Source organism: Silene latifolia, chromosome 10 (assembly GCF_048544455.1).
Source record: "Silene latifolia isolate original U9 population chromosome 10, ASM4854445v1, whole genome shotgun sequence".
In the NCBI taxonomy this organism is placed as follows: Eukaryota; Viridiplantae; Streptophyta; class Magnoliopsida; order Caryophyllales; family Caryophyllaceae; genus Silene; species Silene latifolia.
Genome location: NC_133535.1, coordinates 68,731,097 through 68,750,193, shown reverse-complemented (window position 1 = coordinate 68,750,193; position 19,097 = coordinate 68,731,097).

Below are 19,097 nucleotides of genomic sequence, written 5' to 3'. Positions count from 1 at the left end.
AAATTGTTTAAACAACGAGTCACAAGGACTAAAGAACAAGGACAAATGGTTCACACAACGAGTCACAAGGTCTAAAGAATAAGGACAAATAGTTTACACAAAGATTCACAAGGACTAATGAACAAGGATAAATGGTTTACACAACGAGTCACAAGGATAAATGGTTTACACAACGAGTCACAAGACTAATGAACACGGAAAATTGTTTAAACAACTTGTCACAAGGACTAAAGAACAAGGACAAATGGTTTACACAACGAGTCACAAGGACAAATGGTTTACACAACGAGTCACAAGACTAATGAACAAGGACAAATTGCTTAAACAACGAGTCACAAGGACTAAAGAACAAGGACAAATGGTTCACAGAACGAGTCACAAGGTCAAAAGAACAAGGACAAATAGTTTACACAAGGGGTCATAAGGACTAATGAATAAGGACTAATGGATCACACAACGAGTCACAAGGACTAATGAACAAGGACAAATGGTTTACACAACGAGTCACAAGGACAAATGGTTAACACAAGGAGTCACAAGACTAATGAACAAGGACAAATTGTTTAAACAACGTGTCACAAAGACTAAAGAACTAGGACAAATGGTTCACGCAACGAGTCATAAGGTCTAAAGAACAAGGACAAATAGTTTACACAACGAGTCACAAGGACTAATGAACAAGGACAAATGGTTTACACAACGAGTAACAAGGACAAATGGTTTACACAACGAGTCACAAGACTAATGAACAAAGACAAATTGTTTAAACAACGAGTCACAAGGACAAATGGTTCACACAACGAGTCACAAGGTCTAAAGAACAAGGACAAATAGTTTACACAAGGAGTCACAAAGACTAATGAACAAGGACAAATGGATCACACAACGAGTCACAAGGACAAATGGTTTACACAACGAGTCACAAGACTAATGAACAAGGACAAATTGTTTAAACAACGAGTCACAAGGACTAAAGAACAAGGACAAACGGTTCACACAACGAGTCACAAGGTCTAAAGAACAAGGACAAATAGTTTACACAAGGAGTCACAAAGACTAATGAACAAGGACAAATGGATCACACAACGAGTCACAAGGACTAATGAGCAAGGATAAATGGTTCACACAACAAGTCACAATAACAAGGACATATGGTTTACACAACGAATCACAAGTACTAATAAACAAGGACAAATGGTTTAAACAACGAGTCACATAGACTAATGAAGAAGGACAAATGGTTTACACAACGAGTCACAAGACTAATGAACAAGGACAAAAGGTTCACACAACGAGTCACAACGACTAATGAACAAGGACAAATGGCTCACACAACGAGTCACATGGACTAAAGAACAAGGACAGTTGGTTCACACAACGATTTAGAAGGACTAATGAAAAAGGGCAAATAGTTTACACAACGAGTTAGAAGGACTAATGAACAAGGACAATTGATTCACACAACGAGTCACAAGGACTAATGAACAAGGAAAAATGGTTCACATGATAAGTCACAATAACAAGGACAAATGGTTTACACAACGAGTCACAAGAACTAAAAAACAAGGACAAATTGTTTAAACAACGAGTCACAAGGACTAAAGAACAAGGACAAATGGTTCACACAACGAGTCACAAGGTCTAAAGATCAAGGACAAATAGTTTACACAACGAGTCACAAGGACTAATGAACAAGGATAAATGGTTTACACAAGGAGTCACAAGGATAAATGGTTTACACACCGAGTCACAAGACTAATGAACACGGACAAATTATTTAAACAACGAGTCACAAGGACTAAAGAACAAGGACAAATGGTTCACACAACGAGTCACAAGGTCTAAAAAACAAGGACAAATAGTTTACACAACGAGTCACAAGGACTAATGAACATGGACAAATGGTTCACCCAACGAGTCACAAGGACTAATGAGTAAGGATAAATGGTTCACACAACAAGTCACAATAACAAGGACAAATGGTTTACACAACGAATCACAAGTACTAATAAACAAGGACAAATGGTTTAAACAACGAGTCACATAGACTAATGAAGAAGGACAAATGGTTTACACAACGAGTCACAAGTCTAATGAACAAGGACAAAAGGTTCACACAACGAGTCACAAGGACTAATGAACAAGGACAAATGGCTCACACAACGAGTCACATGGACTAAAGAACAAGGATAGTTGGTTCACACAACGATTTAGAAGGACTAATGAACAAGGGCAAATAGTTTACACAACGAGTTAGAAGGACTAATGAACAAGGACAATTGATTCACACAACGAGTCACAAGAACTAATGAACAAGGAAAAATGGTTCACATAATAAGTCACAATAACAAGGACAAATGGTTTACACAACGAGTCACAAGAACTAAAAAACAAGGACAAATTGTTTAAACAACGAGTCACAAGGACTAAAAAACAAGGACAAATGGTTCACACAACGAGTCACAAGGTCTAAAGAACAAGGACAAATAATTTACACAACGAGTCACAAGGACTAATGAACAAGGATAAATGGTTTACACAACGAGTCACAAGGATAAATGGTTTACACACCGAGTCACAAGACTAATGAACACGGACAAATTGTTTAAACAACGAGTCACAAGGACTAAAGAACAAGGACAAATGGTTCACACAACGAGTCACAAGGTCTAAAGAACAAGGACAAATAGTTTACACAACGAGTTACAAGGACTAATGAACATGGACAAATGGTTCACACAACGAGTCACAAGGACTAATGAGCATGGATAAATGGTTCACACAACAAGTCACAATAAAAAGGACAAATGGTTTATACAACGAATCACAAGGACTAATAAACAAGGACAAATGGTTTAAACAACGAGTCACAAGGACTAATGAACAAGGACAAATGGTTTACACAACGAGTCACAAGGACAAATGGTTTACACAACGAGTCACAAGACTAATGAACAAGGACAAATTGTTTAAACAACGAGTCACAAGGACTAAAGAACAAGGACAAATGGTTCACAGAACGAGTCACAAGGTCTAAAGAACAAGGACAAATAGTTTACACAACGAGTCACAAGGACTAATGAACAAGGACAAATGGTTTACACAACGAGTCACAAGGACAAATGGTTTACACAACGAGTCACAAGACTAATGAACAAGGACAAATTGTTTAAACAACGAGTCACAAGGACTAAAGAACAAGGACAAATAGTTCGCGTAACGAGTCACAAGGTCTAAAGAACAAGGACAAATAGTTTACACAAGGAGTCATAAGGACTAATGAATAAGGACTAATGGATCACACAACGAGTCACAAGGACTAATGAACAAGGACAAATGGTTTACACAATGAGTCACAAGGACAAATGGTTAACACAAGGAGTCACAAGACTAATGAACAAGGACAAATTGTTTAAACAACGTGTCACAAAGACTAAAGAACTAAGACAAATGGTTCACACAACGAGTCACAAGGTCTAAAGAACAAGGACAAATAGTTTACACAACGAGTCACAAGGACTAATGAACAAGGACAAATGGTTTACACAACGAGTCACAAGGACAAATGGTTTACACAACGAGTCACAAGACTAATGAACAAGGACAAATTGTTTAAACAACGAGTCACAAGGACAAATGGTTCACACAACGAGTCACAAGGTCTAAAGAACAAGGACAAATAGTTTACACAAGGAGTCACAAAGACTAATGAACAAGGACAAATGGATCACACAACGAGTCACAAGGACTAATGAGCAAGGATAAATGGTTCACACAACAAGTCACAATAACAAGGACATATGGTTTACACAACGAATCACAAGTACTAATAAACAAGGACAAATGGTTTAAACAACGAGTCACATAGACTAATGAAGAAGGACAAATGGTTTACACAACGAGTCACAAGACTAATGAACAAGGACAAAAGGTTCACACAACGAGTCACAAGGACTAATGAACAAGGACAAATGGCTCACACAACGAGTCACATGGACTAAAGAACAAGGACAGTTGGTTCACACAACGATTTAGAAGGACTAATGAACAAGGGCAAATAGTTTACACAATGAGTTAGAAGGACTAATGAACAAGGACAATTGATTCACACAACGAGTCACAAGGACTAATGAACAAGGAAAAATGGTTCACATAATAAGTCACAATAACAAGGACAAATGGTTTACACAACGAGTCACAAGAACTAAAAAACAAGGACAAATTGTTTAAACAACGAGTCACAAGGACTAAAGAACAAGGACAAATGGTTCACACAACGAGTCACAAGGTCTAAAGATCAAGGACAAATAGTTTACACAACGAGTCACAAGGACTAATGAACAAGGATAAATGGTTTACACAATGAGTCACAAGGATAAATGGTTTACACACCGAGTCACAAGACTAATGAACACGGACAAATTGTTTAAACAACGAGTCACAAGGACTAAAGAACAAGGACAAATGGTTCACACAACGAGTCACAAGGTCTAAAGAACAAGGACAAATAGTTTACACAACGAGTCACAAGGACTAATGAACATGGACAAATGGTTCACCCAACGAGTCACAAGGACTAATGAGTAAGGATAAATGGTTCACACAACAAGTCACAATAACAAGGACAAATGGTTTACACAACGAATCACAAGTACTAATAAACAAGGACAAATGGTTTAAACAACGAGTCACATAGACTAATGAAGAAGGACAAATGGTTTACACAACGAGTCACAAGACTAATGAACAAGGACAAAAGGTTCACACAACGAGTCACAAGGACTAATGAACAAGGACAAATGGCTCACACAACGAGTCACATGGACTAAAGAACAAGGACAGTTGGTTCACACAACGATTTAGAAGGACTAATGAACAAGGGCAAATAGTTTACACAACGAGTTAGAAGGACAAATGAACAAGGACAATTGATTCACACAACGAGTCACAAGGACTAATGAACAAGGAAAAATGGTTCACATAATAAGTCACAATAACAAGGACAAATGGTTTACACAACGAGTCACAAGAACTAAAAAACAAGGACAAATTGTTTAAACAACGAATCACAAGGACTAAAAAACAAGGTCAAATGGTTCACACAATGAGTCACAAGGTCTAAAGAACAAGGACAAATAATTTACACAACGAGTCACAAGGACTAATGAACAAGGATAAATGGTTTACACAACGAGTCACAAGGATAAATGGTTTACACACCGAGTCACAAGACTAATGAACACGGACAAATTGTTTAAACAACGAGTCACAAGGACTAAAGAACAAGGACAAATGGTTCACACAACGAGTCACAAGGTCTAAAGAACAAGGACAAATAGTTTACACAACGAGTTACAAGGACTAATGAACATGGACAAATGGTTCACACAACGAGTCACAAGGACTAATGAGCAAGGATAAATGGTTCACACAACAAGTCACAATAAAAAGGACAAATGGTTTATACAACGAATCACAAGGACTAATAAACAAGGACAAATGGTTTAAACAACGAGTCACAAGGACTAATGAAAAAGGACAAATGGTTTACACAACGAGTCACAAGGACAAATGGTTTACACAACGAGTCACAAGACTAATGAACAAGGACAAATTGTTTAAACAACGAGTCACAAGGACAAAAGAACAAGGACAAATGGTTCACAGAACGAGTCACAAGGTCTAAAGAACAAGGACAAATAGTTTACACAACGAATCACAAGGACTAATGAACAAGGACAAATGGTTTACACAACGAGTCACAAGGACAAATGGTTTACACAACGAGTCACAAGACTAATGAACAAGGACAAATTGTTTAAACAACTTGTCACAAGGACTAAAGAACAAGGACAAATAGTTCACAGAACGAGTCACAAGGTCTAAAGAACAAGGACAAATAGTTTACACAAGGAGTCATAAGGACTAATGAATAAGGACAAATGGATCACACAACGAGTCACAAGGACTAATGAACAAGGACAAATGGTTTACACAACGAGTCACAAGGACAAATGGTTAACACAAGGAGTCACAAGATTAATGAACAAGGACAAATTGTTTAAACAACGTGTCACAAAGACTAAAGAACTAAGACAAATGGTTCACACAACGAGTCACAAGGTCTAAAGAACAAGGACAAATAGTTTACACAACGAGTCACAAGGACTAATGAACAAGGACAAATGGTTTACACAACGAGTCACAAGGACAAATGGTTTACACAACGAGTCACAAGACTAATGAACAAGGACAAATTGTTTAAACAACGAGTCACAAGGACAAATGGTTCACACAACGAGTCACAAGGTCTAAAGAACAAGGACAAATAGTTTACACAATGTGTCACAAGGACTAATGAACAAGGAAAAATGGTTTACACAACGAGTCACAAGGATAAATGGTTTACACAACGAGTCACAAGACTAATGAACACGGACAAATTGTTTAAACAACGAGTCACAAGGACTAAAGAACAAGGACAAATGGTTCACACAACGAGTCACAAGGTCTAAAGAATAAGGACAAATAGTTTACACAACGAGTCACAAGGACTAATGAACATGGACAAATGGTTCACACAACGAGTCACAAGGACTAATGAGCAAGGATAAATGGTTCACACAACAAGTCACAATAACAAGGACAAATGGTTTACACAACGAATCACAAGTACTAATAAACAAGGACAAATGGTTTAAACAACGAGTCACATAGACTAATGAAGAAGGACAAATGGTTTACACAACGAGTCACAAGACTAATGAACAAGGACAAATGGTTCACACAACGAGTCACAAGGACTAATGAACAAGGACAAATGGCTCACACAACGAGTCACATGGACTAAAGAACAAGGACAGTTGGTTCACACAACGATTTAGAAGGACTAATGAACAAGGGCAAATAGTTTACACAACGAGTTAGAAGGACTAATGAACAAGGACAATTGATTCACACAACGAGTCACAAGGACTAATGAACAAGGAAAAATGGTTCACATAATAAGTCACAATAACAAGAACAAATGGTTTACACAACGAGTCACAAGAACTAAAAAACAAGGACAAATTGTTTAAACAACGAGTCACAAGGACTAAAGAACAAGGAAAAATGGTTCACACAACGAGTCACAAGGTCTAAAGAACAAGGACAAATAGTTTACACAATGAGTCACAAGGACTAATGAACAAGGATAAATGGTTTACACAACGAGTCACAAGGAAAAATGGTTTACACAACGAGTCACAAGACTAATGAACACGAACAAATTGTTTAAACAACGAGTCACAAGGACTAAAGAACAAGGACAAATGGTTCACACAACGAGTCACAAGGTCTAAAGAACAAGGACAAATAATTTACACAACGAGTCACAAGGACTAATGAACAAGGATAAATGGTTTACACAACGAGTCACAAGGATAAATGGTTTACACACCGAGTCACAAGACTAATGAACACGGACAAATTGTTTAAACAACGAGTCACAAGGAAAAATGGTTTACACAACGAGTCACAAGACTAATGAACACGAACAAATTGTTTAAACAACGAGTCACAAGGACTAAAGAACAAGGACAAATGGTTCACACAACGAGTCACAAGGTCTAAAGAACAAGGACAAATATTTTACACAACGAGTCACAAGGACTAATGAACATGGACAAATGGTTCACACAACGAGTCACAAGGACTAATGAGCAAGGATAAATGGTTCACACAACAAGTCACAATAAAAAGGACAAATGGTTTATACAACGAATCACAAGGACTAATAAATTAGGACAAATGGTTTAAAAAACGAGTCACAAGGACTAATGAACAAGGACTAATGGTTTACACAACGAGTCACAAGGACAAATTGTTTACACAACGAGTCACAAGACTAATGAACAAGGACAAATTGTTTAAACAACGTATCACAAGGACTAAAGAACAAGGACAAATTGTTTAAACAACGAGTCACAAGGACTAAAGAACAAGGACAAATGGTTCACACAACGAGTCACAAGGTCTAAAGAATAAGGACAAATAGTTTACACAAAGATTCACAAGGACTAATGAACAAGGATAAATGGTTTACACAACGAGTCACAAGGATAAATGGTTTACACAACGAGTCACAAGACTAATGAACACGGAAAATTGTTTAAACAACGAGTCACAAGGACTAAAGAACAAGGACAAATGGTTTACACAACGAGTCACAAGGACAAATGGTTTACACAACGAGTCACAAGACTAATGAACAAGGACAAATTGCTTAAACAACGAGTCACAAGGACTAAAGAACAAGGACAAATGGTTCACAGAACGAGTCACAAGGTCAAAAGAACAAGGACAAATAGTTTACACAAGGAGTCATAAGGACTAATGAATAAGGACTAATGGATCACACAACGAGTCACAAGGACTAATGAACAAGGACAAATGGTTTACACAACGAGTCACAAGGACAAATGGTTAACACAAGGAGTCACAAGACTAATGAACAAGGACAAATTGTTTAAACAACGTGTCACAAAGACTAAAGAACTAGGACAAATGGTTCACGCAACGAGTCACAAGGTCTAAAGAACAAGGACAAATAGTTTACACAACGAGTCACAAGGACTAATGAACAAGGACAAATGGTTTACACAACGAGTAACAAGGACAAATGGTTTACACAACGAGTCACAAGACTAATGAACAAAGACAAATTGTTTAAACAACGAGTCACAAGGACAAATGGTTCACACAACGAGTCACAAGGTCTAAAGAACAAGGACAAATAGTTTACACAAGGAGTCACAAAGACTAATGAACAAGGACAAATGGATCACACAACGATTCACAAGGACAAATGGTTTACACAACGAGTCACAAGACTAATGAACAAGGACAAATTGTTTAAACAACGAGTCACAAGGACTAAAGAACAAGGACAAACGGTTCACACAACGAGTCACAAGGTCTAAAGAACAAGGACAAATAGTTTACACAAGGAGTCACAAAGACTAATGAACAAGGACAAATGGATCACACAACGAGTCACAAGGACTAATGAGCAAGGATAAATGGTTCACACAACAAGTGACAATAACAAGGACATATGATTTACACAACGAATCACAAGTACTAATAAACAAGGACAAATGGTTTAAACAACGAGTCACATAGACTAATGAAGAAGGACAAATGGTTTACACAACGAGTCACAAGACTAATGAACAAGGACAAAAGGTTCACACAACGAGTCACAAGGACTAATGAACAAGGACAAATGGCTCACACAACGAGTCACATGGACTAAAGAACAAGGACAGTTGGTTCACACAACGATTTAGAAGGACTAATGAAAAAGGGCAAATAGTTTACACAACGAGTTAGAAGGACTAATGAACAAGGACAATTGATTCACACAACGAGTCACAAGGACTAATGAACAAGGAAAAATGGTTCACATGATAAGTCACAATAACAAGGACAAATGGTTTACACAACGAGTCACAAGAACTAAAAAACAAGGACAAATTGTTTAAACAACGAGTCACAAGGACTAAAGAACAAGGACAAATGGTTCACACAACGAGTCACAAGGTCTAAAGATCAAGGACAAATAGTTTACACAACGAGTCACAAGGACTAAAGAACAAGGAAAAATGGTTCACACAACGAGTCACAAGGTCTAAAGAACAAGGACAAATAGTTTACACAATGAGTCACAAGGACTAATGAACAAGGATAAATGGTTTACACAACGAGTCACAAGGAAAAATGGTTTACACAACGAGTCACAAGACTAATGAACACGAACAAATTGTTTAAACAACGAGTCACAAGGACTAAAGAACAAGGACAAATGGTTCACACAACGAGTCACAAGGTCTAAAGAACAAGGACAAATAATTTACACAACGAGTCACAAGGACTAATGAACAAGGATAAATGGTTTACACAACGAGTCACAAGGATAAATGGTTTACACACCGAGTCACAAGACTAATGAACACGGACAAATTGTTTAAACAACGAGTCACAAGGAAAAATGGTTTACACAACGAGTCACAAGACTAATGAACACGAACAAATTGTTTAAACAACGAGTCACAAGGACTAAAGAACAAGGACAAATGGTTCACACAACGAGTCACAAGGTCTAAAGAACAAGGACAAATATTTTACACAACGAGTCACAAGGACTAATGAACATGGACAAATGGTTCACACAACGAGTCACAAGGACTAATGAGCAAGGATAAATGGTTCACACAACAAGTCACAATAAAAAGGACAAATGGTTTATACAACGAATCACAAGGACTAATAAACAAGGACAAATGGTTTAAAAAACGAGTCACAAGGACTAATGAACAAGGACTAATGGTTTACACAACGAGTCACAAGGACAAATTGTTTAAACAACGAGTCACAAGACTAATGAACAAGGACAAATTGTTTAAACAACGTATCACAAGGACTAAAGAACAAGGACAAATTGTTTAAACAACGAGTCACAAGGACTAAAGAACAAGGACAAATGGTTCACACAACGAGTCACAAGGTCTAAAGAATAAGGACAAATAGTTTACACAAAGATTCACAAGGACTAATGAACAAGGATAAATGGTTTACACAACGAGTCACAAGGATAAATGGTTTACACAACGAGTCACAAGACTAATGAACACGGAAAATTGTTTAAACAACGAGTCACAAGGACTAAAGAACAAGGACAAATGGTTTACACAACGAGTCACAAGGACAAATGGTTTACACAACGAGTCACAAGACTAATGAACAAGGACAAATTGCTTAAACAACGAGTCACAAGGACTAAAGAACAAGGACAAATGGTTCACGCAACGAGTCACAAGGACAAATGAACAAGGACAAATAGTTTACACAAGGAGTCATAAGGACTAATGAATAAGGACTAATGGATCACACAACGAGTCACAAGGACTAATGAACAAGGACAAATGGTTTACACAACGAGTCACAAGGACAAATGGTTAACACAAGGAGTCACAAGACTAATGAACAAGGACAAATTGTTTAAACAACGTGTCACAAAGACTAAAGAACTAGGACAAATGGTTCACGCAACGAGTCACAAGGTCTAAAGAACAAGGACAAATAGTTTACACAACGAGTCACAAGGACTAATGAACAAGGACAAATGGTTTACACAACGAGTAACAAGGACAAATGGTTTACACAACGAGTCACAAGACTAATGAACAAAGACAAATTGTTTAAACAACGAGTCACAAGGACAAATGGTTCACACAACGAGTCACAAGGTCTAAAGAACAAGGACAAATAGTTTACACAAGGAGTCACAAAGACTAATGAACAAGGACAAATGGATCACACAACGAGTCACAAGGACAAATGGTTTACACAACGAGTCACAAGACTAATGAACAAGGACAAATTATTTAAACAACGAGTCACAAGGACTAAAGAACAAGGACAAACGGTTCACACAACGAGTCACAAGGTCTAAAGAACAAGGACAGTTTGAACACAGACAGGCCAGTTTCAGAAACAGCATTGCATTAAATCGTGACAGTCTTTGAAGGCTTATTGTGAACAATATACACATTGAAACCTGTGGATTCCAACTCCATTGGAAAGTAGACTCTTCCACGATTTCATACATGTAAGGAACAAAAGTTTTAAACAATGTTGCGGTTTATCGATATTTAATAAAATAATCATAAAAACATGGAAAAATTATTTTCATTAACTTTTCAATTTTAGATCTGAAAAATACAATAAAATGAAACATTAGACGTTTTTCCTAAGTCATAGAATATATTTTATTAATTTTCACTAATAATGTCACTATTTATGTCATTTTTCTTCAAAAATTCATAAATCATGCTAAAAGACTTCTTTATAGCCAATTATTTTACACACATCTTGTAAAATTGCATGTGACAACATATAAATTTTCTATGACCAGATTCGAAATTTAACTCATATTAACCTATTTTTCTCTTAAATCCATATTTAATAATGAAAAATTCATTTTTCGAGCATAACAAGTGCAAAAATTATGAAAAATTACAGGTTATCTCAAAATAATATGTGTGACAACATATCCAAAAACCAAGTGAAAATTCGAAGTATAGCTAATTTTCGACCAAAAATGACATTTTTACTCATAAAATCACATTTAAATGTCATTATTATTAAATATGAACAATAAAAATCCGAAAAATTAACCAAAATATCCTAAAACACTTTAGGACCAGAAATATTAACATGCATGTAATTATTTCGTGATATATCATAATAACACAAATTTTACAAGTTTTATTTTGTTATTCATATAACTCGGAAAAACTTTTAACCAATTTGCATGCAAACAACCGTGGCTCTTGATACCGATTGAAGGAAATGTAGATTCATATACATGTTAACATATTCTTATATGTCTAAATAATTTGTCATAAAATAAATTACGGATCTTATGCATGCAAACAATAATATAAATAGAGGAGAAATCATGTCCATACATTGTAAATTTCGGCTATTAGGGCACAAGAGAGATCTCCTTTCTCTTCTTGTTCTTGAGCTTTTCCAATGGAAGAACAAAGATCTAAGTGTAAGATCTCTCCCTATGTATAATACCCAAGGCTCCTCTTAATAAAAATTAATATTACAAGTACTAGTTATAATATTAATCAAGGTAGAAAATGGAACCAAAATATTTATAAACTTCTTATGTATTTCGGTTTTTAGAGAGATAATTAGGAGGATTTTTCTTCTCTCTAAAACAATATTTTGGATGATGGAATGAGAATGAAAATAATACACTACCTTTAGTATATTATTAGGCAAAATAAAAGAAAAACAATGATCACATTTTTCTTCCCAAAACCGTGTAAGAGGAGAAGGAAAGGGAAGCCAATGCATGGACTTGTTGCTCTTAACAATGTTCATAGGCTTGCATGGCTAGACCTCTAGTTAATCATTATGTTTTCTTATTAAAATACAAACACAATATTAAGTCTATTCCTCCCCTTTATTTTCGGCACTTTACATAATATGGTGTCCATATTATTTTTGTCAATTGTCTATATGTTACATGTCACATGTCACATATATTTGTTATGTATTTTTAACTTATTAAAAATCAACGTATTAATAAAAACACGTCATATACAAAATCGACTTGGTAATATCATAATTACTTGTACCAAAAATATTTTACCATTTATAAATCACAATAGATTGTATTTATAACAATTCATTCAAATTTAATTGTTACATTAAACAATTTATTTCATCCGAGTAATTATACAATTTAATCACTCAGACCGTATCTTATTTAATCACATTTCAATATGATACGTAAATTTTACTTCCAAAATCGTCCGTCAATTTTCTAGTAATTTAATTAACTCGTAACATTATACGATTAATTAAATAATCAATTAAGAGTATTGCCCTTTAGGTATGACCTAGGGGTCAATCGATCACCACCGTCACACGACAAGTAATGTCAAACTCTAGTCACCAATCATTACCGATATATGTTGACCGGTTGACAAGAATAATATTACTTCCCAATTGTATTCATTTTAATGAGACTTAAACATGTGATCATCATGATCAACAGTCGTGATCGCATTATTGTCGGAGGACACATATTCCAACAATCTCCCACTTGTCCTCGACAAGTGTGCGTCACCAATTCTCTTGTCCTATTACTATCTCCCACTCAATGCAAGGTGTCTTTCAGGTCGTACTTGCAAGTGATCATATCGAGAGTGGTTTCCTCGATCCGGAGAATAAGCGATTGACCGGATTTATCCACGGATACCTTCCGAGCGTGGCCACGCATTTCCGATTCATTACTCCTCGAGTGGCCCCGAGATATTGTTATAACCCCGACTAGGGGTGGACAATTCCTATCGCACTCATTCCCTTCGACTAGCCACACCATCATAACCCAAAATATGCCCATTTGACCCCATTTACGAAGGTCGTAGTAACACAAATCAAAGTTAATCGAAACTGTGCCATCTTAGGCAAATAGTCTTTAGTCAAAAGAATCGACTCATTTGAATACTATAGTAGCTCTCGCCACGACCAGGCTATATAAATTTGCGAGAACTCTATAAGCGGTCATAAGGCCCGACAAAAGTTCCTAACAATCGCCTATGTGATCGACTAGTCATCTCACATGACTGTATGGCACTTGAACTTGCCATCAATCGCCTCACACTCTAGTCACTTCGAGACGTCACCTCATATAAGTAACTATGGGCAAAACAATGTTAATCCATGTTCACTTTAACGGGGTTCAATTGTCTCCACAACCCGTTTGGATGTAACAATGTACAAGGTGAGTTAATAATAACTCAAACGACAAATGTCGACATCACACTCGGGTAGTCAATATCATATTACAACCTTGTGATGTTTATCATAAGTGTAAACACTCATTGATTGCAATAGAAGTTTAACATCCCATGTGTCCATGTGTTCAAACTTCTTACACTTGCTTCTTCCTTTACATTCATGTTCTCTCTCATAACATGAATCTTACCAAGCACACATCAAGGTTCCCAACCTTGGTTTCGGTTCTTTAACTTGAAAGAACTTTCTTATCGATCATCTCATAACGAACGAATTTGCTATGAATAATACAACTTGCACCGATCAAGTATTTCATCCACACACAATGCACTAGGTATATGTTTTGTAGAATCTTGTAACAATTGACAAGATTATTTAGCATAGCACTTCTCATAAGTCCTAGCTTTTACTAGGAAAGATTGTTATTGAATAACCTCTTATTCAACCAAGCATCTTTCCAAAAACTTCTCATTTCTCTTTCTAGGCTTGAAAGAATTGGGATTCTCATAAATCCTCATATTGTTCTCGGATTTTCTATAATATGTGCAACTTCTTGAAACATAATAGAACATTCCGTCAAACACTGAAATCGCTCATCGGATTCTACTCGAGAATTCATGACGTTTTTATTATGGCTCACCAAGTCAATCATCATGCTCTTATGCATATGATTCATAATTGACATGTACATGATTATTCTAATGGCGGAAACATTAGTTACTAATAATCATGAGATCAACCGTTCTCAGGTTCAATGAACTACCATGACTGCTAAAGGTAATCCCATTTTTCATTCATATGAATAACCTATGTAAATGTTGATACGATGTGTATCTCTTTAATACTAATCCAACATCTCATGATGTAATTGGATTCATCATTGTCCATTTTCATCCAGAATTGAAAACTCAAAAGCTTCTTTATGAAAGAAGGTATTAGCTCGTCATTCTTTAATGAGTAATGAGTTTTATACATTCAAGGATGATAGCTCCCACTAAATTCCATGTCTTCACATGAGAATTTCCCAACTCCCACTCAATTCTACATATTTCAAAATTGACTTCTCAATCAAAATTTGTCAAGAATATAAATATAAATCGCTTTGCCAAGTTACTAGGATAAAACCATATATGTTCCCATCATATCCTTTCAAAATGCCTATTTTGAAGTGGTCTCATCTCAACCTTACGGAAAGAGATTTTAAATCTCTAACTCACTCATGTCATAATGATGTGTAGCAATGTCATTATTCAAATACAAATAATATTTAGAATAGGTCCTTTGGAATACCCTTTCGGAAGGAGGTTTAACCATTTCATAGCGAGGTTAAACAATGACATTTGCGTGGTTGTTGGCTATTGAAGATATCGGAATATCAATCTTTGCAACTTGATCATAACTAGTATGTTACTATGATTCATTTAGGCTCTTAAGTAAAACTCATGATTGAAACTATTGGTCAATTGATTCATAACCTTAGTCAAAAGCTTGTTAAGACTTTACATTAGTCATTTTTCTTCCAAAACTTCTTTTGGTCTCCTCGTGTAGTAATCTTGAGAATAAACTTTTATGATTACTTCACTTGGTCTCTTAAGTCATTTAGAACTAACTTGAGACTATAGATCTCATCTATTTGGTATACTATGTAAATAGATATACCTTCATTCAAATCATTCTCTTTTGCGTAGATCTTCATTTACACAAGTACACAATTATATCTTGCCTTGTGTGTTGTGTCCTCATTTTTCTCCCACTCTATCTTTAGAATGAATACACTAAACATTCAAAGATAGCATATGAGACACAAATTAATGATGTTGAAGTATAAGGAGAACTATCTCATAGATTAGACTAATAGTTATTGTATTCATATGTATACTTGGTGATTGCCATACCTTTAGGAGAGTTCATAGACTCAAAATCACTTTATAAGTGATCATACACACGCCTTAAGCATGTGGACATATAATGAAACCGGTCATTATATTTGTCTATTAGATCACTTTAAGTGAATAATCTTATGTTTCAAAACGCAAGCATTTTAAAGATGAATTTTAGAACATTAAAAGGATAAATGATAAACGGGTGACTTGGGTTGCAAACCAAGTCACTATCATCCAAAATACAAATCATCATCCAAAATACCTTTCCATGTCGAACACGGAAACTAAAGTTCTAAAAATTCAAAGCATAACTTAAAATAAGACAATGAAAAACAAAGCTCCACAAGAGCTATCCTTAGCTTCTCCATGGTTTATCATGCTTGTTTTTCTTTTCCTTTGTCTTTGCTTGGTGGAGGCCCTATTTACAATAAAAGGGAGATACATTATCACAACTTTGCATCATAATACCATAGTTGAATTTAGAAACATAAAAGAAGGTTAGTCATTTACCTACTGGAGTGATCTTTCCAGCTTTGATATCACCAAGGTATTTTGAACAATTCCTCTTCCAATGTCCCATGCCATTACAATAATGGCATTTGTCAAGAGGACCCTTCTTGACTTTGGAGGTGCTAGCTTCACAAGACTTAGCTTTGGTGAATGTGGGAGCTTGCTTTTTACCCTTTCTCCCATTCTTCTTGAACTTCCCCTTACTCTTTGTGCTTATGTTAAGCACATCCTTGGGAGGGTTCACATTTAACCCCATGTCCCTTTCGGCTTGCACAAGTAACTTGTGCAACTCCTCAAGAGATACATCCTTGTCTTGCATATTGAAATTCACCCGGAATTGCACATATGCCTTGACCTTAGACAAGGAGTGTAGAATCCTATCTACGATGAGTTCTTTGGGGATTTCAACCTTTTGAATTTTCAAGGTCTCGACAAGCTCCATGAGTTTGAGCATATGAGGGCTAACCTTTTGGCCCTCTTTGAAGTCGAGATCAAAGAATGCCGCGGCCGCCTCATATTGGACGATCCGCGGAGTTTGTGAAAACATGGTCACAAGTTTGGAGTAAATCTCATTAGCATTGCCCATTTTGAAGGCTCTCCTTTGGAGTTCCGCCTCCATCGCAAATATTAAGACATTTTTCATTGCGGCGGACTCCTTTTGGTAAGCCTCATAGGCTTCCCTAGTGGCCGCGGTGGACCTAGTGGAGGGCTCGGGTGGAGAGGCCTCGGTAAGGTAACGAAGCTTGTCGTCACCCTCGGCGGCTAATTTGAGTTGGGCATCCCACTCGGAGAAATTTGACCCATTCTTTTCAAGTTTACATCGATCCATAAAGGATCGGAGCCAAGATGAAGTAGCGAGTGGTGTAGCATTAGGAGTTGGTGTTGCCATTTGTTATGAATAAGAAGTGGTCTACAAAACAAAATATAAGGAGTAAAACAATTGTCGTTTTAATTATACTCGTAAAAATGAATGATTTAAACAAGTTTTATGCATTTTTCTAGTGACCTCTACCCAACTAGAATAAATGATTCCAAGACCCAAATTCATATCGACTTAGGCACGGGGTAGCCGATGAAACCCTCATCAATATAACTCGGTGGATTAACTTTTTAATCGATTCTACTTTTAGAACTCTTGGTCGATAAAATTATTCTAATATTTATCTATAGCCCAAAACACATCAATAAGGGCACGGGGTAGCCGATGAAACCCTTATCAATTACTTTTGTTGAGTTCAATCCAAATTTCGAATAAATGTGTCCATTATCCAAACCCACATTAACTTAGGCACGGGGTAGCCGATGAAACCCTCATCAACATGAATTCGGTGGATTAGACATTTATCACCCACTTCCCCTACGTAACAAGGTTTGTACCCCGGGGTAGCCGAGTGCACTCCCTCGCGAAATAGGTTTTCATGGTTTCTACTATTTGGTAAGGCTATGTCTCAATTGATAGTTTTAGCGTGAGGTCATGTCAATTTATTATCTATCACGTTTTAAGTGAACTAAAGCGGTGAACTACGATAATTCTAATTGACACGGTCGATAAACTCGATAAAATAACAATGCATGTTTAGTTATGGCGATTTAGCGATGCATGTGACATAAAATAAAATGCAAGCATAAAAGTAAATGAATCCTAGTATGGCCTTTCCTAAAATAGAAAAACTATTAATCTATTACATATTCGGAAACCAACTCCATTGGTCCCTTGAACTTCGGTTGTGGCACACATCTCGAGGTAACACCGTCTTTATGTATCGCCATTCTTGAAGAAATCCGTCTTTTGGAACTCAGGAATGAATAAAATTACATAATAAATTACATAATTTCCTATTATACATTTGTAACTAAAATAAAATAAATCTATTAAATTACAAAACGGTGATACGAGATCACAATAAAAATTACAACCGAATCGATATTCCCATACATTTCGGGAAATACCAATTAAAAATCTAAGGCCATACTAAGTAAATTACATAATTCAAAATTACATAAATTAAAATTATGACAATCATAAAGAAAAATGCAGCATTATAATATGTATGAACATGCTCAATTTTTATGCTAAATCGCCTTTAATTAGCCAATATCATATATTACTCGGTTTTTACGGATTTGCGTGATTTCAACATTTTATAATCACAAAAATGCATAAACTCATATTTATGCATAAGTTAATTACCCTAACCTCTTAGGACTCAAAATATAGTCTCCACTAGTAATTTGACCATAATTAACTTTTATTTACAAAATTGTTCATAAAAGGACCAAAATTACAAAAATAAGCTATTAAACTTCAAATAAATCACAAAATTTCAAATAAATTCAAAA